This window comes from Ursus maritimus, unplaced genomic scaffold (assembly GCF_017311325.1).
Source record: "Ursus maritimus isolate PB19 unplaced genomic scaffold, ASM1731132v1 scaffold_20, whole genome shotgun sequence".
Lineage (NCBI taxonomy): Eukaryota > Metazoa > Chordata > Mammalia > Carnivora > Ursidae > Ursus > Ursus maritimus.
The window spans coordinates 13,489,858-13,516,068 of NW_024424453.1; the positions used below are offsets into that span (position 1 = coordinate 13,489,858).

The window sequence follows — 26,211 nt, forward strand, 5'->3', positions numbered from 1 at the left end:
AATAATCCATAGCACTTGTCACCTAAAATGCCCTGTAATTTACTTACAACATGTACTGTTTCCCCCACTAGAAGGTAAGGCCCATGAAACCAAGGATCTTTATTTTGTTCATAGACACATGCCAAGGACATATTCAATAAATATCTGTTGAAAGAATAAGTTTGGAGTGCCTGGCTGACTCAGTCATACAGCGTGTGACTCTTGATCCCAGGGTCGTGAGTCCAAGCCCCACACTGGGCATAGAGCCTACTTGGGGGGGGGGGGGGGGGAAAGAATAAATAAGTGAATGATAACCGGTTTTGAACAATTTACACAATAAGCATATCCTGAATTATTCTCCTTGACTTTGGGGTCTATAATTCCATTTGTACTTAAGATAAATCTTCCTAATCACTCAGAGCAGTGTCTCTTACCCCAACTAACCCAATATACCATCCTGAAAAAAAAAAAAATTTATAATACCTTTTCCTGAGTCTGAAATGATATTCATACACAGTAACTATCCAATACCAATATTTTCTTTAAAAAAATCAATATAATGCCCTTACTCTAAAATTTTTTTCTAAAGTAAGTTATAATAACATAGGTACTTGAATATGCTTAGGCATATAACACTAGACCCTCGCTACTCAAAGCTCAGTCCATAGGCCAGTAGCCAGCAGCAGTGGCATCACCTATGGCTTATTAAAAATGCAAAATTTCAATCACAATGCAAATCCCCCAATCACAATCTGCAGTGCAACAAATTCCCAGGTAATTCATGGGCACTTTAAACTTCAAGAAGTGGGGCCTTAGGAGACGTGAAGAAATTGTTGTGTCTCTAACCACCATACTATACGAAAATAGCCAGCAATTAGTATTACTGCTATCGTTTTTGTCCTGTTTCTGGTTCAGGAAAGGGATAACCTGAAGCTCCAGTAAGCACTCAGATGTACAAAGTGTCCACTTCAGAAACTAAAAGGACCCTGGCCTTAGGAGGAGCTTTTTACACGTTTGCATGCATCAGAATCCCCTGAAGCCTTTGTTAAAACACAGCTTCCTGGGCACCACCCCCAGAATTTCCAATTCAGTAGGTCTGGGGTGGGGCCTGAAAATTTGAATTTCTAACAACTTACCAAGTATGCAGATCTACCGACCACACACTGAGAACCACTGACAGAAAGATCAGGAGTTAGTGGCTTTCTAGAAAACCAGGGCTTCCAAGCCCAGCATCAATGCTGCACTCACCATCAGGAGGAAACTCTATGTCCTAAAAAAGACTGGTCAGAATTCTCTGCCACATCTCACTTCCCCCACTGCAAAGGCACAAATACAAAGCTCTACCTACAACACGCACACACACATCTGTATCCTGGAAGGAAACCAGTGTATGAAGTTTTCTCTTTCACTCCTTCAGCTTCTCACAGACCCACAATGAATAAAAAAAAAAAAACCACCAAGGCCACCGTCAATTATGTCAGGAAGCACACAAGAGCCAGAACAGAAGCTTCGAAGTCAGTTGTATTTGAGGTTTACTTATAGAAAACTTTAGGTCAGCTTCCTAGAGAAACTAAGGGAAAGGGAATAAACTCAAAGCATCACAACCAAAATATGCACCCTGATGGTTTATTTCCAAAAGTTTCGGAAAAGGGTGAAAGCCAATGGCAAGAATTTAAACAATGAGTTAAAAGTAAGATTCAAATTCCAGGGTGTTTACTACTTTCTGGCCAGTATTTCTCAAATTCTGCTAATGCACCACCAACAGACCCCTTTTAAAGAAAAAATATTCTCTCTGACCTGAGGATGTCTGTAGTCCCCAATGAGGGGAAATGGGCTAGGATGGGGATCTTTAATGGCATTCGGCAGCACTAAGAGACCCAGAACAAGAAGTAACGTGTGTTACATGAACTCAAACAACAAACTTTTATGACGCTTTGCTCTGAAGGCCTTTGCCAAATCTAATCAGGCAAAAATAGAAGAGAGAGAGTCCAGATTTTGGAACAGCATGCCTCTAAAATCCCCAAGCCAGAATCTGTATAGGACACAAATAGATTCCTCTTGCACTAGCCTTGAACCTCTTCAAAGATTTTTCTAAATAAGAGGATAACCACCAAAATTTCTAACAATGGTCCTCAGAGATTTAAACTGGCTCTGCCACCCCGAGTCAATGATTTTTACAAAAGAAACATCAGCGGCTACTTTGCCCATTTGCAAAGGTGAGACAACTAAAACCCCAAAACCTTGGGGGCGCACCCAACCATTAATCGGGGTCTCATTCTTAGGCCTGTGTTCTGGGCACTAGATCCGCAAAGGACTCCTTAGTAAAAGGTTGATGAATTTCACATTGTACAAGGTGGCTTAGGCCTTTGTTCTGGGCACTAGATCCGCAGTCAAAGGACTCCTTAGTAAAAGGTTGATGAATTTCACATTGTACAAGGTGGGGAATAAAAAAAGAAGTAACCGTTGGAGGAAAGGGGGACACCCATGAATTTAGGGAGTTTTAAATGTATGTATTTATCATCAACACCATAAGGGCATATCATCAACACCATAAGGGCAAAATATTGCATACGCATGGGTGAGACCTAATAATTACTCAGCCAGGAGACAATGCTGGCTAAGAATGTAAATTCACAGTCCTCACCTGGGGCCTTCGGCAGCAGCACACCTGACCAGGTTAAACCAGAACCGATCCCAAAGTAACCTCCACATGGAGAAAGAAGGACTCTCACACCTCTTGTCATTGGTTTCTACTAAAATAGTAAGCCTTAAAGCAATTTTCGGGAGACAGATACCCAGAGACAAACAAACGAAATCCTAGAAATTGTCCCATGTTCATACAGAAGGCCCGGGTTCACTCTGCATTTTTGTATCCTATACTGACACGAAACTTGGATCTTCAGGGCCTTGGGTGAACTCCAAATGATTCCATAAATCTCACACATTTACCTTGAACTTCACAGGATAATCTTATTTTTTGGATCACTTTCAAACGTTCAATAAAATGTTTCACTGGGAAAGTGAACACATTTTGATGCTAGTTCGGAAACTGGTTAAGCTCTTTCTCACTCAAGAAAAAAATTACAAGAGTCACCTGAGTTGCTCAGTTAGTTGAGCAACCCGACTCCAGGTTTCAGCTCAGGTCATGAACTCAGGGCCCTAAGATGGAGCCCCTAGTTGGGCTCTGCTCTCAGGTGGACTCTGCTTGAAGATTCCCCCCTCTGCTCCTCCCCCCACTTGTGCCTGTGCTTTCAAATAAATAGGAAGAAAGGGAGGGAGGGAGGGAAGAAAGGGGTGCCTTGGTGGCTCAGTAGGTTAAGTGTCCAACTCACGTTGTGAGATCGAGCCCCACGTGGGGGCTCCAAGCTCAGCACAAGATTTTCTCTCCCTCTGACCCTTCCCCCTGCTCGGGCTCGTGCTCTCTCTCTCCCTCTCTCTCTCTAAATGAATGAATGAATGAATGAACAGTAAAATCTTAGAAAGGTAGGTAGGTAGGACAGTGGGTCTGTCGGTCAGTCGGTCAGTCAGGACAATTTCCAACGACCTTTCCAAAGGCAGATAATAAACGCATGCAAACACACACAGACGCACACATACGCAAGCACACGCATACGCAACCTCCCCCACTTCTCCTCTAACCCACAGAACATGTGCAGACAAGCCCTATCTCTTTAGTCACCTACTCGTGTCTAACACACTAACTCAATGACTGTTCAGTGAATTGGACAGAAATGTCCACCAGGAATGATAATGCCACAGAAATAGAAAAATGTCCCCCTATGTGCTAGTCAGGCAGACAAGTTAGCTATGGTCTTACCCAAACAAACAAAAATTTTAAAAACAGCTTTATAACTATTTTTCCTAGCCTTGCCCAACTTCCTGAAAAGAGCATTCTCCCAGACCCCTGAGGATGTCTACAGATCCCAGTTTGAGAAATGAAGCTGTGATAATCCCCAGCATGGATATATTTAATGGTCTTTAGGTACCACCTAGAGATGGCAGATATAAATGACCCAGAAGATAGGGGAATAATCTTTTTTTTTTTAACTTTTTTTTTTTTTAAAGATTTATGTATTTATTTGACAGAGAGAGAGACAGCCAGCGAGAGAGGGAACACAGCAGGGGAGTGGGAGAGGAAGAAGCAGGCTCCCAGCAGAGGAGCCCGATGTGGGGCTCGATCCCAGAACGCCGGGATCACACCCTGAGCCGAAGGCAGACACTCAATGACTGAGCCACCCAGGCGCCCCGATAGGGGAATAATCTTTCTCTCCTCATCCCTAACCAATTCTATCTACACTTCTCTCAAAACATGTCTCACATTTATTCCTTTAAAATTCGACAGTCACCTCTCTAAACTGTGGCTGCTATCACAGTGGGCCCTGGCACTACTCCTCATGTATTTCCCTTCCTGTTTAGATTTTTACCTGAATCCAACCTGACCCCAGGCCCTGATGAATCTTCCTCAAACAAGTGTTCTTTTCTGCCCTCCCTTATTCACAAGCCTCAGAGGTTTTTCATGTTTTCCCTTCTTTTCCCCAGAAGGCGCTAAAGAATGGAAGCATCTAACACTACCCCCTCCTAACCCTTAGTGACATCTGCGGGCTTTCTCTCCACCTCCAAATCAAAACACAATTGCCTCGGACAGGCATTAAATGCCTTGAACAATCAAGTTCCACCTCTCAGTCTCCCTTCCATCCTAAGTGTTAAAATCACACAGATTTGAGTTTGAATGCAGAGCCCTTACCTGTGATGGGGAACAAGGTAACTGACCTCTCTGAACCTCAGTTGCTTCCTTTGAAATCAGTCAAGAATACCTCACAGGGTTGAGGTTATGTAAGATAGAATGTACAAAGAGTTTAGCACAGTGCCTGGCCCGTATTAACTGCTCTATAAATGGTGGCTACGGTTATAAAAACTTAGAGCTATATTTTATTTTTATATTTTAACTCATTTAATCTACTTGACTATTATATTCTTTCCAACATAAATCATCTTTTCAGCCTCTAAAGCTTACATAATGCCTTTCCCATCCCCTGGAGTACATTATCATGAAATCTTTTGCTTTCTTCAAACCACAACTCAGGGCTCCCCTTCATTCAGTCAACAAATAAATAAATATACAACATTGTGCTAAGTACTGGGGGTTCCATAGCAAGCAAATTACAAGTGATAAATGCCCCCAAAGAGAAATAATACCACCTGCTCAGGGTGCACATAATAGGGGCTTAACAGTTTCAGAAATCAGACAAGAATTCCCGAAGAAGTGGCCTTTGAGTTGAGCTCTGTCTGAGAAGTAGGAGTTAACTAAGTTAAGAGGAGGAACTTATAATGGTAAGGTTGACATTCTGCATAAAATGGTACAATATTAACTCTAAGATGGTGAAAAGTTAGGGATATATATTGTACTTCCTAGAACAATGACCAAAAGCAAAACAAAAAACCCACAACATGAAGAGGTATAAATAAAATATCAATAGTAAATTAAAATTATAAAAAATAATTTACTAATCCAAAAGAAAGAGACACAGAAAAAAATAGTAAAATGTTATACCTAAATCCAATCATATCAAATTATTAATGAAACGATAATTGAATGTTAATGGACTAAGATTACAAGGGAAGGACAGGGATTGTCAGAATGCATAAAAAGCAAAACCCCATGGAAACAGCCCAAGTGTCCATTGACTGATGAATGGATAAAGATGATGTGAGATGGATGGATGGATGAATGGATGGATGGATAGATATAGAATGAAATATTACTCAGCCATAAAAAAGAATGAAATCTTGCCACCTGCAATGACACAGATGGCACTAGAAAGTATTATGCTAAGCAAAGTAAGTCAGAGAAAGACAAATACCATTTGATTTCATTCATAAGTGGAATTTAAGTTATAAAGCAAATAAGCAAAGGGAAAAAGAGAGAGAGAGAGGAAAACCGAGAAACAGACTCTTAACTACAGAGAACTGATGGTCACCAGAGGGGAGGAGGGTGGCAGGATGTGAGAAGCAGACTCTTAACTATAGAGAACTGATGGTCACCAGAGGGGAGGAGGGTGGCAGGATGGATGAAATAGGTGATGGATCAAGGAGTGCACTTGTGCTGAGCGCCGGGTGTTGTATATAAGTGTTGAATCACTATATTGTACAACTGAAACTAATACTACAGTATATGTTAACTACCTGGAATGTAAAATCCTTAAACGACAAAGCAAAACCTAGCTATCTGCTGCACTTTAAATATAAAGACAGGCACCAGGCTGGTTCTGTCATGACAACATGTGATGCTTAATGTTGGGGTTGTAAGCTGGAGCCCCATGTTGGGCATAGAGTTTACTAAAAATAATAAAATTAAAAAAAAACAAAAAGTAATTTTTAAATAAATAAATTTAAAGGTGATAAGTTGACAGTAAATGGATGGAAAAAAATATCATGCAAACAATGAGCCTAAGAGGGCTAGAGTGGCAATATTAATATTGGACAAAGTAGAATTCAAGATAAAAAGCATTATCGAAGATAAAGTAGGGCAAATCATAATGATAAAAGGGTCAATGCAGCAGAAAGGCACAGCAATCACGGGCATACGTGTGCCTAACAAGAGGGACAGGAATAGCATGTATAAAGCCTGTAGGGTTGGGAAAATGAAAGAAAGAATGCTGTCATGCAGAAGCAGAAGGGACTCAGGTGTGACCAGAAGCTGAGCTATGGGTGGGGACAGATCACACAGGGTATTATGAACCAAGTGAAGGACCTCTGTCTTTATCATAAGAACAGTAAAGGGTTTTATGCAGCGGGGACATCATCCCATCTGAAGGTCTGCAATGTAGACAACCCGACTGGAGTTGGGTGAGAATAAATGGGAGACTTCAGGGCAAAGGGATTGGAACTAGTTACCAGACTCTCATAAGAGTCAGGACATCAGGGGGCGCCTGGGTGGCACAGTCATTAAGCATCTGCCTTCGGCTCAGGGCGTGATCCCGACATTCTGGGATCGAGCTCCACATCAGGCTCCTCTGCTGGGAGCCTGCTTCTTCCTCTCCCACTCCCCCTGCTTGTGTTCCCTCTCTCGCTGGCTGTCTCAGTCAAATAAATAAATAAAATCTTTAAAAAAAAAAAAAAAAGAGTCAGGACATCAGATGATGGTAGCTAGGACCAAGATGGTGGTGACAGGGATAGAGAGGAGAGAAATATAAAGGGCTACTTAAGGGGGTGCCTGGGTGGCTCAGTTGATTAAGCGTCTGCCTTAGGCTCAGGTCATGATCCCAGGATCCTGGGATCAAGCCCCATGTCGGGCTCCCTGCTCAACGGAAAGCCTGTTTCTCCTTCTCCCTCTGCCTGCCACTCCCCCTGCTGTGTTCTCTGTCAAATACATAAAATCTAAGAAAGAAAAGAAGAAATAAAAGAAAAGAAAAGAAAAGAAAAGAAAAGAAAAGAAAAGAAAAGAAAAGAAAAGGCGGGCTACTTAGGAGGGCTACTCAACTGGACTTCTTGAAGTGTTGGATGAAATGACAAAGAGTGAGATTGTCAAGAAAGAAAATCCCCCAGATTTCTGGGATCGTAATGTCTCTTAAGATAGGGTAAGCAGGGCTGGAGGATGGTGGGGAGGGGGTTGGAAGGAAGAGGAGCAGATTACAAGTTCAGTTTTAAACATAAGTTTGAGGTAGCAAAAGAGACAAAATAGTTTTACAGGCATTTAAAATACACAAGTCTAGATATGCAGAGAAGTCTAGGCTGGCCCTGTAAAGTTGTGAGTTGTCTGCATAAAGGTAGTAACTGAGGCCTGGGGTGGCAGCTGAAAGCACCTAAGCAACGGGTGAAGTGAGAAGAGACAAGGACCTAGGACAGACCCCACGGAACATGCAGTACTGATTTAATGGCCAGGGAGGGGAGGAAAAGCCTTCAAGGAGACATGGCATGGCCAGAGAAAAGAGAAGGAAACCAGCGGTTTTAGCTCAGAAGCTGAGAGAAGACATTGCTTCACCAACAAAGAGATCAATATGAGTAAGAGCTGCTGGGAATGTGGCTGTCACTTGTGACCTCAGTGAGGGGTGTGTTTGTGGAATGACGAAGGCAGAAGCCAGACTGGAAGGAGCAGAGGAAGAAGTGGGAGGTGAGGGAGACAGAGAGCACACAAGATGCTTTTGGAAAAGTTTGGAGAAAGAGGAGAGAAATGGGAAAATGGGGCCATAGGGTAGAGGGAGATCTAAGATGGGAGGGCCTTGTGCATGTTTTAATGGCACCAGAAAAAATCCAGTAAAGGATATGATGGAAGACAACAGGAGAAAAGGGAGATGGTTGCTACCTTGAAGTTTCTGAGAAAACCAAAAGGGACACCTAGGACTTCCTGAGCCAGACCAACCAGGGATGTGCATAGGAGGACCCAGAGACAGGCCCTGCAGACCTAGGACCTCCTGAGCCAGGACTCAGAAGACAAAATCTAGTCCCAGACCAACCAGGGATGTGCATAGGAGGACCCAGAGACAGGCCCTGCAGGCACGCTGTTATAGGTGGACTTGTGTACCCCAAAAGATATGTCAGTCCTAACGCCTGTAACTGTGCATATGGCATTTTTTGGAAACAGGGTCTTTGCAGCTATAACTAAGTTCCGTTGAGCGTACTGAATGAGGGTGGGTTCTAGTGCAATATGGCCGGTGTCCTGACAGGAGAAAAGATGAGGGAAGAAAGAGGCAGGATGGGAGCTGTGCTGCCAGAAGCCCAGGAATATCTGGGGCTACCAGAAGCTGGAGGAAGCGAGGAGGGATCCTCCCCTAGAGGCTTCTGGGTGCAGCCCTGCCCTAAAGAGGACTTGGAGCCTCCAGAGCAGTGAGAGAATAAATTGCCATTGTTTGAAGACATCTAGTTCGTGGCATTTTGTTACGGCAGTCCTAGGAAACTAAAACACACATCCCCGTAGGGAAAGCAGGAGGGGAAGCACTGCTCTATCCCTCACGGCAAGACTACCCTCCGACATCACCACCCAAGCCATTTGGCAGCATCAAGAGGACCACCACTGCGAAAAGTCTACAGAAGCTGAGAAAATTCTACAACAGTATCACTAGGCTCTACGTAACTGGACACCCCGGTCAGCTTCCCACACCACAGAAACAGGAACGGATTAATTTGGATCTCTTCTAATTAAGGGGTCACATAATGCCTGAGAAGTTTAAAAAAAAAAAAAAAGGAGAGGAAGGTCCCCCATTGCTGCCAAGATGCCACCGGCCTTCTGAAGAGGGCCAAGGGAGGAGCCAAACTGACTGAAGGGAACAAGAGTCCCCTATAAGGCAACCTAGCACTTCCCCCACCCCCACCAGCATCTCCAACACCAGGGCCACATTTGTATCAAAGCCACATCTGAAACTCAGCTCTTTACATCCACCCTCATCTACATTGCTATTAATATTCACCCCATGCAAACCACACCTGCAGGCCATCAATCAAAACTGGGGGGACCTAGGGGAAACCAGAGGATATGAGCTCAACAGAAAACAGCTAGTCCTTCACACCTGTACAGAGGAGCAGGCAAAAAGAGAAGACAAGAAAATCACAGCAAGAATACTACCACTCGCTGGCCATTAAGCAGCACATTCATGTTCCTCTTCATAACCAAGTGGCTTAAACAGGATGGGTCCTCATTTTACAAGGTGAGAAACAGGCTGAGAGGTAGGTTGAGGATCAGGCCTCCAGTAGACACAATGTGTTCCCCCAAGAAAATGAGATCTTTGGGGAGACCAACAAACCTACATCGGAATCCTGGCTCCCATTCCCGTGAAATGGACGTACCTGCACCACTCACGTGCCCATTTTAAAGAAAAGGTGAAAACCACGTGAGGCACTCAGCACAGTAACAGGTACACACTACATTTCCTTTTTAAGATTTCATTATTTTTAAGTAATCTCTACCCTTAACATGGGGCTCGAACAACCCCAAGACCAAGAGTCGCACACCCCAACGACTGAGCCAGCCAGACACCCCTCACACTAAGTATTTTAAAAATGGAATCATCATCATTATAATTATAGATCTTTTGTATGACCAGCACATTTAGGCCCAAATCATACACATGACCAGGTACTCAGTAACCCTCCAATGAAGTGGATGGAAATGTCCACCAAGGAGTTCAACACATGCAGCTTTTAGAGCCGTCAATTCCTCAAAACAACCCTCACCCTGCCCCTAAGTGGCCTGGTGAGACAGGCAGTCCCTCCTCATTTTAAAGTGGGAGGGAAGGGAGAAAGAAAGAGAGAAAGAGAGGGAAAGAAAGAAAGGAAAAAAGAAAGCAGGAGAGTAGGGGCACCTGGGTGGCTCAGTCAGTTAAGTGTCTGCCTTTGGCTCAGGTCATGATCCTGGAGTTCCAGGATCAAGCCCCTGCTGACCAGGGAGCCTGTTCCTCCCTCTCCCTCTGCCCCTCCCCCTGCTCCATCCTTCTCACTCTCTCAAATAAATAAGTAAAATCCTTAAAAAAAAGGGGGGGGGAGTTTTTGATTCAAATTATATCTAAATATACTTAACATTTATTCCCCTTATCTAAATAATTGTATCCATTAATTCATATTCAAATCAAATTCAAATGCATGTCATCTTCCAATATCAAACACCTGGATGTAGCTCTCAGAAAAACTAAGAAAACTGCCAGAGAAAAATACTTGAACTTTTGGATTTGCATGATTATAAAGGAGGAAAAGTAATGCATCCCGTAGTCTAATCCACCCAGAATTGTATTTAAGGCAGCCTCCAAAGACAGCTTTCTCTTTAGAGCCCCCACTGCTCAGGTAAGTCACAGTCCCACACGATTCTTGCATTGCGATCACATCTCAGGTAAACTCTTGCTGTAAATCATATTTTTCACTTAGTGCTGGAATCTGCCTCCCACTGTGCTAGGTGACTTGAGGGCAGAGAATATAAACACAAGCCGTGGTTTCTGTTCTCTGAAGTTAACTGTCCAGTGAAGTGACTCACACTTACCCCCTAACCTGACTTCTTTTGTTTATCCTTCTACCTCACACCTAATTACATCCCGGACCCCATGCTAGGCACACACCTGGAGGAAGGATCGTTGTGCAATTTCTACCAAAGGAATTGCAAATGCGTAAAAAGGAACACTTATTGGGTGAGAGGGAAAAATCCGGTGAAACTGTAGATCATCCTTCCTGCCTGGAAGAGAAGGAAGAGAGACTGGAAGTTTCTCTTTTCTGTTGGTAATGGTGGCAATTTTGTTCCTTTGTTTGAGGTCAATTACTGGGAAACAGGCTACAGCTTTGAGCCAAGAAAACAAAAGTCCACCTTAGAAAATGCTGTCTGAAAGCTAACGTCTGTTAACATCTCTCAGACTCCACCCTTTTTATTTTCAGGAGGCTTGCTCATTCCCACCTCTTCCAAGGAGCTTAGCCAACCATCCAAGCAATTCTGGTGATGACCCACGACCAAAGTAGCCCGGGAGGAGGTGAAAACAGGTACCGACGGCAAGACCTAAAAGTATGGGACAAGCAGTATAAATTGAAGCTCCACAAAGACCTTCTGGCCACTTTGGGCCAGAAGCCACAGGGTCAATGTGGAGGGGGAGTCTTAATATTCACTTTCCTTGGCAATAAAGTCAGTCAGGATACCCATGATATCACTAAAGACAGCACAAAAATGTTACTTGAAGGTCCTCAAGCAACAGGACCCAGCATCCTAGCTGAACAGTGTCCAAGAAATCTGAGCATTTTCCACAGTCCTCTCACTGCCTTTGACCAATTTGTCACCAACTGCCAATTCTTCTCCAGTCCTATTTAAAGCCCTGATCGGTCGCGCTCTTTTTACTTCAAGCTTTGGTTACGAGAGCCACCTCCCTCGCAGCCTCCCCGACTCCACTCTCTCCCCCACCAGATTTATTAGGCATGAGCTAGTGAGATAAATCTGACAGCAGGACCACGTGAGCTCCTCACCACCCCCCGCAGCCCAATCTGCTGGCACTCCAAACCTGATCTTCGGAAGCACTACACCCCTCCCTACCCCTGCGCCTCACCACTCATCCTACCTTCAGCTTTTTCTTATGAAAGGGTGCAACCTGTCCCCATTCACTCAGCTCCGGCCCCTCCCACCCTGCTCCCTCCAGTGAAACCTCCAAGCATTCCAATCCTCTCTTTTCTGAACTCATGCAGCATTTTTAGCCTCACTATATATAGAAGATAGTTAAAACACAGGCTCAGAAGTCCAACTCCAACTCCATCATTACGCAGCCAACTGACCTCGAACAAGTTAAGTAAGTCCACCCCCCACCCCATGCCTCAGTTTCTCCCCCTGTAAAAAGGAGATAACAGTACCCACCTTAGAGGTGCTCGTGAGGCTGCCGGGAAACCAAGCCTGCAAAGCACTCAGGATGACCAACACAAACAACACTGGCTCTTGTGACATAATGCAGCACTCTACACACTGTACTCAATGTATGGATTAGTCCTCGACTTTCAAATAAATTAATACACCAGTCATTTTCTAAATGCTTTGTGTGTGTCAGTGAACCAGATGTTACTTTCTTGAGCAATGCCTGAGAGTGTGGTCCACCACTGTTACTGGCCCTCATAAAGAAAGTTGCAAAAACTGATAGTAGGAGGTTGGAAACTTACAGCAATTTGACATCACCACTACATTCAAGCTGTATTTTTCTAGTAAGTCATTTTAATCATATTTCTATCAGTCTGCAACAGATTGAAAATTAATTAGAAAAAAAAAAAACTTGTCCCTCACCACAGATATTTTGAGAAGCACTGTTCTAGAGGGGACAGAAGCAGACTTCTATTTCTTTTCTACACCCCCACATCACCTAGCACCATGGGCGGTATATATCAAGTACTAAGTAAATGAAAATATAACTTCAAAAACATTTTGATTACTTAATAACTTAAAAGCAAATCTCATGTGAGTAGTCAAAATGTAAATAGTATCTCCAATTCATAAAGAATCTTTTTTTTTTTTTTTTTAAGACAGAGCTGCCATTTAGTCTAACACTGACCAAGGAGTAAAAACGGCTCTGACCCCAAAAAATATTTTCCACACTGCCTACTAACACACCACTGTGTGAAGCTTTAAAAACAAAACAAAACAAAACAAAAAAAACAAGAAACAAAAAACTGAGCAACGTCAATATTAACCTTCCTCACAGAACTCAGGAGAGAGGTAAATTATTTAGCAATGCCTTGGACATAATTTTGAGAGCACAGCCCCCCAATACCTTTATGTAAACCAGAGTTTTAGCAAAAAATCCCAATGACACTTAAGACAAAAGACATTTTTATTAGTTCTTCACTGCTGCCAATGCCTTAAATGGTCCTAATCCCAACCACCTCATTAGATTAATCCATGAATGAAATGGCTGGAAAAGGAAAGCAGCGAATTCTACCAAATTTTAATTGACAACAGGCAGCATTTGCATAGCTGTGGCACACTGGATGTGGGCTGAAGGCTAAGTTTGTTCCTGCCGAGGAAAAATCTCTGCACATTAAAACTGACTCTGAAAATGCCTGTAGAAAACTCAAGATAAACAGGGAGCCCCATGTAAATCCTGCCTCCCCTCCTCTCTCAGAGGCAGTAATCTAGAACACTATGCATAAGGTGTCACTCCCCTGGGGATCTCAATCCCCTGGCCCCAGGGCCAAGTCAGGTCTTGCTCAGCAGATATCCCCACTCTCTCCAGCAGTTTTAAGCTCTACTTCTCTAAGCCCCCCAAAATCTACAGACATGTTCAAGTTTATAGATTCAATGTACTCTCACTTTACTGAACTATAGACAATTCACCGGAAGATCATGTCCTATTTCCCATCTTTGTACCTTTGCTCATACCATCTGCCCAGAAGGCCTTGTCACCTGGAAACACCCCCATTCCTGAAGACTTTTCTAATCTCACAAAAAAACTGACCCCTCCCTCATTTGTTCCCAACACCCCACTGAAACTTGCAATGACTTCACCGCCCAGTGAACAGGTGTGTCATCCCTCCAGTCAAAGTCCCTCAAGGGCAGGAACCACATCTTATACATCCTGGCATTCCCATGCCCCATACCAGGCTTCTAATAATCACTGGCTAATAATGACCGTGTGGTTACCAGATCCTGTCAACATATATTTAACTTTTACCATTTACCAGACTCTCTCCTGACATCTGGTGATCAGTGGGAAATAAAAGGGACATAGTCCCTGCTTCATGGAACTTATACTAGTTGGGAGACAGAGCAGATAAGAAACAAACACAAACCGCATTGAGTGCTGAGGAGAAAACAGGCACTTCGCAGTGATAGAATAAGGCAACCAAGCAGTAGGAAGCACATGTGCAAAAGTCCTGGGGAAAGAAAATGCTCAACTAAGAGGCCACCAAAGTAGCTGGAACCTCACCCGATGTTACCTCTCCCCTTGGACCACTCATCATCCTATACCCATCTCCCTAACAAGTGCCCTCCTCAGAGCTCCTGCTGACAGGGTCCAGGATGTGCAAGCCCTGAACAGTTCCATCCTCAGTCTGCCTGCTTCTCCATCTCTCTGCACACTCAACAGGTAATCACAGCCATGATCTGAAATACCTATGCACATATCACACCCAAATCCAGATTTCCAGCTTCCACTACTATACACTCTGATCTTGAATCCTGACAGGCATCTCAGATCAAACACATTCAGAAAGGATCTTGTTCTCTCCATCCCCACCTTCACCACCCTTGGAAAAAAATTAAACAAGTTATTTTGTTCCCTACAGCATGTTGGCTTTGGGACCACCATCAATCTTCCCACCCAATTGTGTGAGCCAGTGGCTCTCCAGGTACAAGTCCTCTGTGGTTCCCAAGAACTTCCCAACAATAGGTCTGTGTGAGGCCAAATTTTCTCGAGATCTTTCAACCAAAATAATATATCGTAACAGACTGAATGTAGAACTAGATGTGAGAATCTAGACATTAAAGAGATTTGCAAAAAAAGTAAAACAATGCCACTGTTTTCACTAAATTTTTTTGTTTGTAAGAAGTTATTGTTCATAAGAAGATTTTTTTTTTTTTTTTTTTTTTTTTTTTTTTTTGTCAGAGAGAGCACAAGTAGGGGCAATGGCAGGCAGAGGGAGAAGCAGGCTCCCCATTGAGCAGGGAGCCTAATGCAGGACTTGATCTCAGGACTCTGAGAGGAACACAGACGCTTAGCCGACTGAGTCCCCAAGCGCCCCTAAGAAAACATTTTAACAAGAAACTGGTTTATTACCGTTAAATGGATATATATTTCTAAAGTTTTTCAGTTTTAATTTCTAATAAAGTAAATATCAAGATATAACCGACAAAAACAAAAGCTCTACGGGATCCTCAATAATGTTTAAGATTGTGAAGAGGCCCTAAGATCAGAAAGTTTGGGAACCGCTGGCCTCATCTAAAAATGTTGGTATATTCTTGTACTCCTCTCTCTTACCTCACACATCCACTTTATCAATTCTGCCGCCCAAATAATCTATTAAATCCTCTCCTCTTTCTTCCCAAGCCCTCTTGGCCAAAGAACAGGCTCCTGAAAGATATCCACACCAAATCTCAGAACCTGTAAATGTTACCTTATTTTGGAAAAGGTTCTTTGCAGATGTAATTAAGTTAAAGATCTTGAGATGAGATGATCCTGGACTACCCAGGTAGGCCCTAAATCCAGTAACAAGTGTCCGTATAAGGCACACCCCAGGAAGAGACACACAGAGAAGGTCAGGTGAAGACAGAGGCAGAAATCCAACTGAGGGGGCCCCAAAGAAGCCGAGGAACACCTGGAGCCAAAAGAGGCTGGAAGAGGAAGGAGGGGGTTCTCCCCTAGAGCCTCCAGAGTGAGTGCAACCCTACCAACACTGCCTTTGGACTTGAGGCCTCCGGAGCTGTGAGAAAATAAACGGCCATTGTTTTAAGCCATGTGGTTTGTGGAAACTTGTTATGGCAGCTGCAAGAAACTAATACATCCACCCTCAGGCACGGAATGTCAGGGACCGAGCTGGGCAGTCTCTCTACCTCAATATGGCCCACAGAGCCACTGTCGCCTCAAACTGCAAATATGAGTCACCTTAAATCTCACTCCTTGAACTTCACACCCTGGAATGGCACCTCATCAGCTCCACTATAATATCCAAATGCCTCAACACAGCCTACGAAGGCCCCATAACTAGATCCCACCTTTCCTTCCTGCTCCAGCCCAGCTCCCCCCTGCGTATCCCACACCATGCCTCAGGCCCACAGCCCAGAGCACATCCCACATTCCTTCTGGCCTTTTGCACAAGCTGCTCCCTCTTCCCCAAAATTAATTTTCTTCCACATCCTCAGCCCCATCCACTCCTACACATCCTTCAAGTCCCTGACTCAAAAATCTCCTCTATCAGGTCCTGTCAAAAAAATGGGTCACCCCCTCCTGTTTCCACAGCACTTTGTACATTCCTCTCAAAGAATATCTGAAACATTGTATTCCTTATTTACAAGTCTATCATTTCCTCTAGACCAGGGTTTCTCAACCTTGGAATTACTGACATTTGAGGTCAGATAATCCTTTGGGGGGGGGGGGGGGGGGGGGTGCCCGTTCAGAGTACTGAAGAATGTCAGAAACATTCCTGGCTTCTATCTACTAGATGCCAGGATGGGCGTGCATATGCGCATACACACAGTCCAACAACCCAAATTCCTGAAACTATTGCCAGTGTCCCTAAGGGGAAGGGGAATCACCCCAAAATGAAAACCGCTTTTCTATATTGAAGTCTTTGGGGGCCCAGGACCAACGTTCCCACCGTTTGTTTATTGTTACATTTACTCACATAAGAAATCTTGAGTCCTAGATTTGGGCCAGGTGCTGTACTCAAAGCCAGGGACACAGAACATAAAAGTTCTAAAAGAAAAAAAAAAAAAATTCTTTTTTAAGGGGAACATGGGTGGCTCAGTCAGTTAAGCATCTGCCTTCGGCCCAGATCATGATCCCAGAGTCCTGGGATCGAGCCTCACATGGGGCTCCCTGCTCATTGGGGAGCCTGCTTCTCCCTCTCCCTCTGCTACTCCCCATTTGTGCTTGTGTGTGCTTGCCCTCTGTCAAATAAATAAATTTTAAAAATATAAATAAAGTTTCAGGCCCTATCCTCATGAAGCCACAGCTGGCAAAGGGCCTACAAGGTGCTCAATAATACTGGCTGAATGACTGAATTTGTTTGGCGTGTGTGTGTATGTGTGTGTGTGTGTGTGTGTATAGTAATATTTCCCTCAAAACACGGAAAATAAAACCCAGCGGCTAAAATTCTTCTCCTCAGGGCCATAGCATTTCATAACCGGCGAGGGGGGGGGGGGCGGCGTCCATTTGTATAGAACACAACATGTAAGTGTCGCTCCCCGGAAGTAAGCAACTGGTACCACTTGTCTATTTGTATCTCCAAGAGAGCTATGCATAAATAAAGGAGCATCTCAACCAAGGAAATTAAAACTAGGTGGGATTGATCCCCAACACACAGAGCCCACAAAGGCCAAGGCCAGAGCTAGCTACACCAGAGGCCATAGATAGAGCTGGGAACCTTCCACCAAAAAACACAAAGACAAGAACGCCTGAGCTTCCAGAGTATTCTTTCCTCTGCCCAGGAGACCCCATTCAAGATTCTGGCAAGCTCAAAGATCAAATGGTGAGCTAAACAGTCCCCAGCTCTCACAGAGACACTGGGTGCCCCAAAATGCAGAGAAATCCTCACCACCAGGACAACGCAAGGGTGTTTACCAGAAGCACAGGCTGTGTACAGAAGGGAGGCCAAGTAAAGTTCCAAGAACAAATCAGGGCACACAAGTGCTTGGCCCAGATCTGCCTAACAAGTCACTTTAACCTCTCTGGGACTCCATTGCCTTTTGTATTAAATGAGAACAACACATCTTTAAGTTCCCTTCCAGCTCTAAACATTCCTGGTTTCCCCCAAAACTGGTACAGACCCATAGAATCTTCCTCTCCAAATAGAACAGGTCAGGGCTCTTCCTTCCTTCCCACCTAAACCTTTTATGACAGAAATGGAAATAAAGCCATTTCCATTTCCTTTAAGCTTCTTTTTTTTTTAATTTTAAAGATTTTATCTATTTATTTGACAGAGAAAGAGAGAACACAAGCTGGGGGAGGGGCAGAGGAAGAGGGAGAAGCAGACTCCCCACTGAGCAGGGAGCCCAATGAGGGGCTCCATCTCAGGACCCTGGGTTCACGACCTGAGCCAAAGGCAGACAGATGCTTAAGCAACTGAGCCAGGTCCCCTCCTCTAAGCTTCTGATAGGCACTGGGCAGAATTTACTGCCTAACATACAAGATAAAGGTGCTGTCTCTTGCTATATACCCATTAATCCAGAGAGTAAGAGAGTTCTGGAATGTGCACTCTCTGGAAAGAGGAGGGGGGAAAAAAAAAAAGGAAGGGCTTACACTGTAATGATTTCAGGTGCCAATATATAAATGAAAAGTACCATAACGGGGGCACCTGGGTGGCTCAGTCAGTTAAGCACCTGCCTTTGGCTCAGGTCATGATCCCAGGGTCCTGTTGAGCTCCTTGATCGGCTCCTCCCTCTCCCTCTGCCCTTCCCCCGGCTCGTGTTCTCTCTTTCTGTCAAATAAATAGAATGTTAAAAAAAAGAAAAGAAAAGAAAAGAAAGAAAACAAAACAAAAAAGAAAAGCACCATGACAACATCAGAATGCTTTCAGCTACAGGAAATCACAACTCGTCCAAAATGGCTTCAACCACGTGGACATCTACTGTTTACTTCGTGAGTCCAGGAGAAGTGGTCCTAAGGTCAGTTTAGTAGCTTAATTTTCATAAAGCCACTCACTTGCCTCCTCTTGTGTTTGCTTTTCATTCATAGACTTGTTGCCTCATGGGCACAAGATAGATGCCCTAGCTCAGACTAACATATCCTCTAATTACTTTTCCAAGGATAGAAAACTAAGGAGCTATCAGAGCATTAAGAGAGGGCATTCTCCCCCCCACCCCCGCCCCCGTGCCAGCACTTTTTTCAGTGAGAAAAAGTTCTTCAGAAGTCCTAACGTAGATTTCCACTAAATCTCTTTAGCCAGAATGAAGTCATATGCTCACTGCAAGAGGCAAGAGGGGTTAGGTAAGTGAGAGTCTGGCTTTGAAAAAAAATGTTTGTGGGAAGCTGGTAAGGGAATACTGGGATAAGAATGATAGTCAAGTAGTTAACAAAGTGCCGCATACAACTATATCCGGGAGTGTGCTGGTAAGTGTTTAACGACTACCTTTAAAAAAAAAAAACAACAACCTAATTTGTAGCATTTGCCCATTTTGTCATTGTAAATATGCTAGACTTCAAGATACCAAAATGATATGAACCAGTGGACAAAATTCTCGAAATCTGAATAATCAGTTGGTACAAACCTGCCGTAGCACACCAGTGAATTTACACCTCACGTCTGGTAACAATTTACGTTTACGATGCTCCTTTACACTCAAAGCAATCTAGATGATTAGGGATCCTTCCCAACTCATAGGTGAGGAAAAGGACACAGCAGCCCAAATCACACAGTGCAAGTGGCAGAGCTGGAAGGCTCACATAACAGCCCTAACCCCAACCTCACCACACTTCCCGCAGCATCAGGTGCATACGTGTCTATCCCCACACTCTACCAGACCCCTCCGTCTACTCATCAGCTAAAGGGGTTCTAGCTTAGTTTGGAACGAACAACAAAGACCCATTCCTGCACACTCAACCAAAATTACCTAATAATTATTCCTTAAATCATTTCCTCCAATAACAAGAGTAGTGCACAAGTATTTTTACAGCTTGAAATAAAGATTAGTACAAAAGGAAAGCAATCAGCCCTAATCCCATCCTTTAAAGATAACAATGGTTTGCATGTGGTTGATAAGCCCTCCAGATTATGTAGACATATATATATATATATATTCAGGTAAAAATCATGCTCTTTTGTAATATAATGATATTTTCATTATGTAGATTTCCCTAAACAGAGAAATCGAAATCCAGAGGACAGTTAATGAACTTTCTTGTCACCATCACCAGCTTCAGACATTATCTGAAGACAATTAAAAGTGTTTCCATGTTCCCTTCTCTGCAAGGAATGTGTAGGAGGTAGACACCTCCCTCTACATTGCCCTTAGACTTCTTCCCTCCACGTCGCTTGCCCCACTCAGACTGAGGTCAGCTCTTCCCCAGGCTAAGTCCGCCTGCTCCTTTCACTCTGCTCAGAGCACACTGCTGAAGAGAACTTTTAATCGTGTTCATTCTTAGGGACCCCTCCAACTTCTCTACTCCCTGCCTAGCCAGTCAAGAAGCCTCAAAAGTGGGGTTCAGAACTTCAGTAAAGGACAACTTTAGAATACACCGCAATTCTCGGAGTTTCACTTGCACTTACTCCACCCTACTTCCGCTTCATTCTCACATGTATGTGCACACACCCGCAAGGGGCACGGGCTGAACTAACATCCTAGGATTCTGTTCACCCTCTCCTACCTAGTGCTCACCCAACACAGTTTGCCTTCCAGACTTCACTCTGTGGTCCTCTAACTTCCTAAAGGATCACATTTCATCATCACAGTTGCCAGCCTAAGTGAAAAACCCAACAGGCTAACGGACAGCGGCTGTACCCGAAATTAATGGCTTTACATGAGTCCCCAAAGAGCCCAGTTGAGAGCCCAGGCCCACAGTCAAACAGAAAACCCCACTGCCCTGAACAAGTCCAAAAACATCCTCACGGGACAAAGCAAGAACTGCTCCCCAAAGCCCCATTTTAGCCAAGTGCACACAGAAGGGATATGTGGATATTTCAAGGGCAAGGCAAGGCATTCTACTCTGCTATAAACCATGAACAGCTGATAGAAAACAAGCCTATTCTGGGAACCATGGTTATTAGAACAGAACTTCATGGGGAAAAGTAGCTAAATTCATTTGCACTATTTTGTACCAAAAGGTACTAATACTTCAGATGGTATATTTGTCTAAAAATTTTAATACATCAAATAGTGGGAAGCAGGTAGCAAATAAGGGGGAGTCTGGTTTACATTTTCTAAAGATAAAGACAAACCGAAGCCATTTTTCTCAAACTTCATATATTTAGGAATCACCTGAAAAGCTTGTTTAAAACGCAAATTACTCAGCCTCCTTCCCAGAAATTTTGACTCAGCAAGTCTGAGATGGGCCAGTATATGTGCAGGTTTAACAAGCATCTTTGACGATTCTGCTGCAGGTGTTAGCAGATGCTGAGAAATGACAGCCACTTGGGTTTCTACTCATTGGCCACAAAGTTTGGGTAGCAACACTTCTGTGAGCAGCAGGAAGAAGCAGGGCCTCTGACCCAGTGTTTCCTACACTGATTCTGGCCTAAGAGTCTCATGAGACAAAAGTTAAACATACAGATGTTCCTCCCAGAACACTGGTATTCAAGGAGGTCTACGATAGGCCCAGGAGCCACCCAATTAATCTCAGGAGGAAGCTTTTTCCCTTTCTCTTATGGTCCCCCAGGCAACTGGTCAACCCGTCCTCTCTTCCCAGGCAACTTTATCAACACCCTCCCTCTCAAAGATTATAAAGAAACAAATTTTCACCTCCCCTCACCCCACCTCCCCAGCTGTCTCTAAAATAACTGTTTACTGTGTTTTAAGAGTTTTACATGCTAACAAGAAAATTAACAGGAGTTGCCAAAATAAAACAAGCACTGGGGCAGTTAAATGTTATAAATATGACTGCTCATTAAGAGTTCTACATTTTATTAATTTCTACAAGAACTATTTAGTGAGCACCTAGTCTAATCCCAGGCACTAGGCAGCTCAAAAACTGTGACCACCACAGACAAGCCCCTGCTCTCATGCAGTTTACATTCTAGTGTGGAAAACCATGGGGAAAATCAGCAACCATATTTCAGTGACCAGCACTGCAAAAACCCATTAACACAAGATAATGAGCTAGCAAGGATGAGGAAGGATGGGTTACAAGGAAGGCTTCCTTGACAGGGAGTCTCTAAGAGCCAAACAACAGGAAACACGACTACAGGGGCAGTCAGAAACAGGAACGTAGACACAAAAGAGCTGAGCCTGTTGGAAAGAGAGAGAAGTGGCCACTGGTCCTACCACACAGCCAAGAAGAGGAATGAGCAAGTCTGAAAGGGATGACTCAAAGCCCAGAGGCCAAATCTCAAAAAGTCTTATGGATATTATAAATACAATGGGAAATCCTGGGACCCTTAGTGCCAGACATGGTTCAAATTTCATTTTATCTCTCCAGCAACCCCATGTGGTAGGAACAAATATGAACCCCATTCCACAAGTGAGATCTGAGTCCAACAGGCAGTAAGTGATGAAGCCAGAACTCAAAGCCAGGCGGTCTGGCTACAGGTGGTGGCTGTGGATGTGAACAAGGGCCAGATGGTAGGGGCGTGAAGGCCTAGGTAAGGAATCAGTTATTCCAAGTGTAATACAAAGCCATTAGAGGGGGACTGAGACTGCCTGACTCATTCCCTTTTATATAAGCTAAGAGAAGGCACAACTGGGAAAAGCCCACCACAGCCTGGCTGAGTTGGCTGCTAAACCAAACTACAGCCATACAGGGATGCCCAGACCTGCCCTACCTGGATCAGGCAGAACTCTCTAGCCTCTGCAGAACTTGATGCCTTTTCTCTAGGTCAGGGTCCTTAAAGTGGAGCCCTGGACCAGCAGCCATCAGATCTAATAAGGCATCTTGTTAGAAATGCAAATTATGGGGCCCTGGCTCATAACTACTAAATCTGAAAAACCATTTGTTTTTAACAAGCTCTACAGGTGATTCAGGTAGGTCAAGTTTGAGAACACCTGTTGTGGGTTATCCACATGCAGACACAACCACCACCACCACTGACCCACCCACCTTCTCCAACCCCCCCCCCACTCCTTCCCCTACCCTCCCCACTTTTTACTGGACTTGTCCTTGGGCAGCCTCTGGGCTGCACACCCAGCCATCCAACCCCTTTACTGGTGGGACTCTCTAGAGCTCTTGATGCCTGGAAATCTCACTATTGGCCCAAACTATTTTTCTCACTAATTTGACTTCCTGAAAATACTTATCATTCAGCTGTTTAGGCCTCTTCTAGCCTAGGGTAAACTCCTCTTCCTTCCTATTTCTAGGGTTTAACTTTCAGCCTTGTCACCTCCAAGGTTGAATGTCAAGGATAATCTCTGCCTTAACCTAGACCTTCCCTAACACCTCTCAGTCACCAGATTTCCTCTTTTTATTCATCCATTCCCACTTTCCTTCATACATTCCAACAAGTATTCATGCCCTCAGCATCCCAGGAACTAACTACACTAGGTGGCAGGTACTTTAGTGATGCCTAGAAACAGTGCTCATCCCCGCTCTCACAAAACTGACCCTTTAGTGGGGGATGGCAGCAAGCAAATAAATACAAAATTACAAATTATATGCTTATACTAGAAAGGCCTCTGAAAAGTCGCTGGGCTGAGACCTGAAGGATGAAGAGACAGGCCTTGACAATATTTGGGTATTGAATCCATGCCAGACTCTAGTCCGTCTAAACGCTTTCCATGCATTACTCATGTAATGTTCCAATAGCTCAGTGGAGCTACAAGAGGGGAGACCGAGGGATGTGGAGAATAAAGAGTATGTAAAGAGGAGAGCCAAGTTTCAAACCCAGGCAGACTGGCTCCAGAGCTACCTTCCTCACCACAAGCTAAGGTGAGAAGAGTGGGTGGAATGGTGGGGGTAGGGCTAGATAGGCACACAAGTGTCCAGGCAGACAGATCAGCATGTATACAAGCCCAGGGGCAGAGAAAAGTCAGCCTGAAGCAGAAAGGAAATCGAGCATACTAGGGAAACTGGGGACCCGTGGATGGATTGGAAATATATGTGGGAACTGGACCAGACAAGATATCCTGAAACATGTATTATGGAGTATAAGGAAGAAGGGGAAATCAAGGGTGACTCTCAGTTTTCTGATTCTGTTTTTAAGGCTTAAGGACAGTCAGAAGACAAAATATTATAACACAATATATTTTTAAAAATAAATAAAGTCCTGTGGAGTGCTGATGCACAGGCAAGCGCTCAAAAGAATATAGTCAATCGATCAGGCAGGTTAAATCTTCCAGCTCACCCCACCCTCCCCTCCTCCTCCATAGGGGATCTTCATTCAAGGGTTCCAGGCTATCTACCAGGAGCTGTTTTCCAGAACGCTACTAGCACTGGTTAACAATAATAAAAGTCACAGCTATAGTAATAAGAATAGCTTCCACCAGGAGGAGGGTTTTTCTCACACAAATGTAATGCATTTCAAACCAGGATTCTCAAAATTTTCTGAATAGAACAATTATACTAATTTACAAATGAGAAGTTATGCAACTTGCCCAAGGCCACACAACTGCAAAGAGGCTGAGCCAGAATCCAAATTCAGGTCTGCCCAATTTCAAAGCCCATACTTCCTCCGTTAAATCAGCATTTCCCATAATGTGGGTGGGACAAAGATCTCTGATGGAACACAACAATGGTTTTAAATGCACAGATAAACTTTCTAAAGTTTTAATAGTTATAGCCTGGTTTTATTACATATAATCCTATGTGCGTGTAATATCAGCTAGATAAAAATTTAATATATACATACACACAATTGGATTCTAACTTTTGCATTACATACGTATATATGACTCCATGACTTCATAGGTATTGCTGCCTAAGAAACAAACTTTCTTAAACGTTAAAGAAAACATTAGAATAAAAATACAGGTGATAACAGGGATAGGGTAGAACTCTTGAGGCAGTACATAAATAACTGAAGCTTGTGAAACACTGCTCACCACACCACCACCCAAGAACAGCCAAGCACCTGTTCCATATTGTACTCAAATTTGGCTACAGTCACACATAACTCTGACTCTGCTCCAGACGGACGAAATACTGGCTGCCTTGGGGGAAAGGGAGTAATAGCAGAACAACACAATTTAGCATAAATCCTTAACACAGTATTGGTCTTGACTTAAATACTGGTTTGGTGGTCCAAATCCTCTGCTTCTTTATCACATACCTTAAGTCGGGTAAAGCTTTCTTGGGCCTCAGTTTCCCTTTGTCAAAAGGAAGTTATACAAAATAGGCTCTAAGGTCACTTCCAGTTTTAGAATTCCACAGAACGTTGCAAAATCCTAAAATCCAAAAGTATTTTTTCCGATCGGAGAGGCCCCACTCCTGAATGAGTGTTGACCTGAGGAATAAACACTAAATAAGCCCAAATGGCATTCTCGAAGACCGTCCCGTAAGCACAGAGATGCTATTAATTACACTTCCTTCTGGAAAATGCAGCAACACATTAAAAGATGAGAAAGATGAGGCAAGCAGTATCCTTGTCCCCACCCCCCCAAACTTTTAAAAATTTCCTGACACTAATTTTTAAGTCACTACCTTTGTTACAGCTGGTCCTTAGCATCTGTTATTTCTAGTCCTTAGCAATTCACTTTAATCTGGGTGGGAGTAGCCCAGGGAGAGATAGGTGGGAAAGAAATCTGCAAGATCTCCTCAATCCATCCTCACGCTAAGCCTCAACTGAGAACCACCTGTAAAACCTTCCCAGCTTCAATCTGGATTACTCCACGGATGCTCAAGCATGTTTATGTGCTTAAGTCTCTAAAAGGAATTGCCACTCCTTAATTTTTAGAAACATTAACAGAAGTTTAACCAGAACAAGCATTCTTCCTCTATTACTGAAACAGATACCTTTATCAAAAGAGAAGTTTTAAGGACCCCTCCTGCCTTCTTTACAAAGCCCTTTCTGTGATGTCCGTGGGCCTCCAAACTTTTAATAGTGTTTTTAGATTCTCAGAAAGAAGTTGTGCAATGCGCTCACTTCGTTTTTTTGCTGAAGAAAACAGAGGATGGGTGGGCTGCAGCTGGCAAACTCAGAAAGCACAGCTGGGTAGCAGGTGATCTTAAAAAAAAAAAAAAAGGCAAATCCCTGGGCAAATTGTGTAGCCAAGGGTGATCATTATAACTGGAGAGTTGTTACATAATTACTTCTTAACTACTGACAAACACATAAATGGCTATAAAATGCCATGGTTACTCTAGACATTGAAGCTAGTGTACCTAAGGCAAGAGTCAAGGTTTCTCCAATTTCATTCAAAGAAATAAGCAATCTCGGGACTTATTTCCCTTCCAAGGTAACCTGTCTGCTTTTACATATACAAAACAGCCTCCAGCAATTAAACCAATCGCCTCTAGGGACGAAAATCAGGCTCCCCTTAATATTGATTTTTTTTTT

The 26,211-nt window shown here is 43.7% G+C and overlaps 1 protein-coding gene across 2 annotated transcripts in view; it reads right to left on the reverse strand.

Annotated features, from left to right (window-relative positions):
- MED12L (mediator complex subunit 12L) overlaps positions 1-26,211 on the reverse strand; it is a 102,551-nt gene that overhangs the window by 74,359 nt on the left and 1,981 nt on the right. The window lies entirely within an intron of this gene.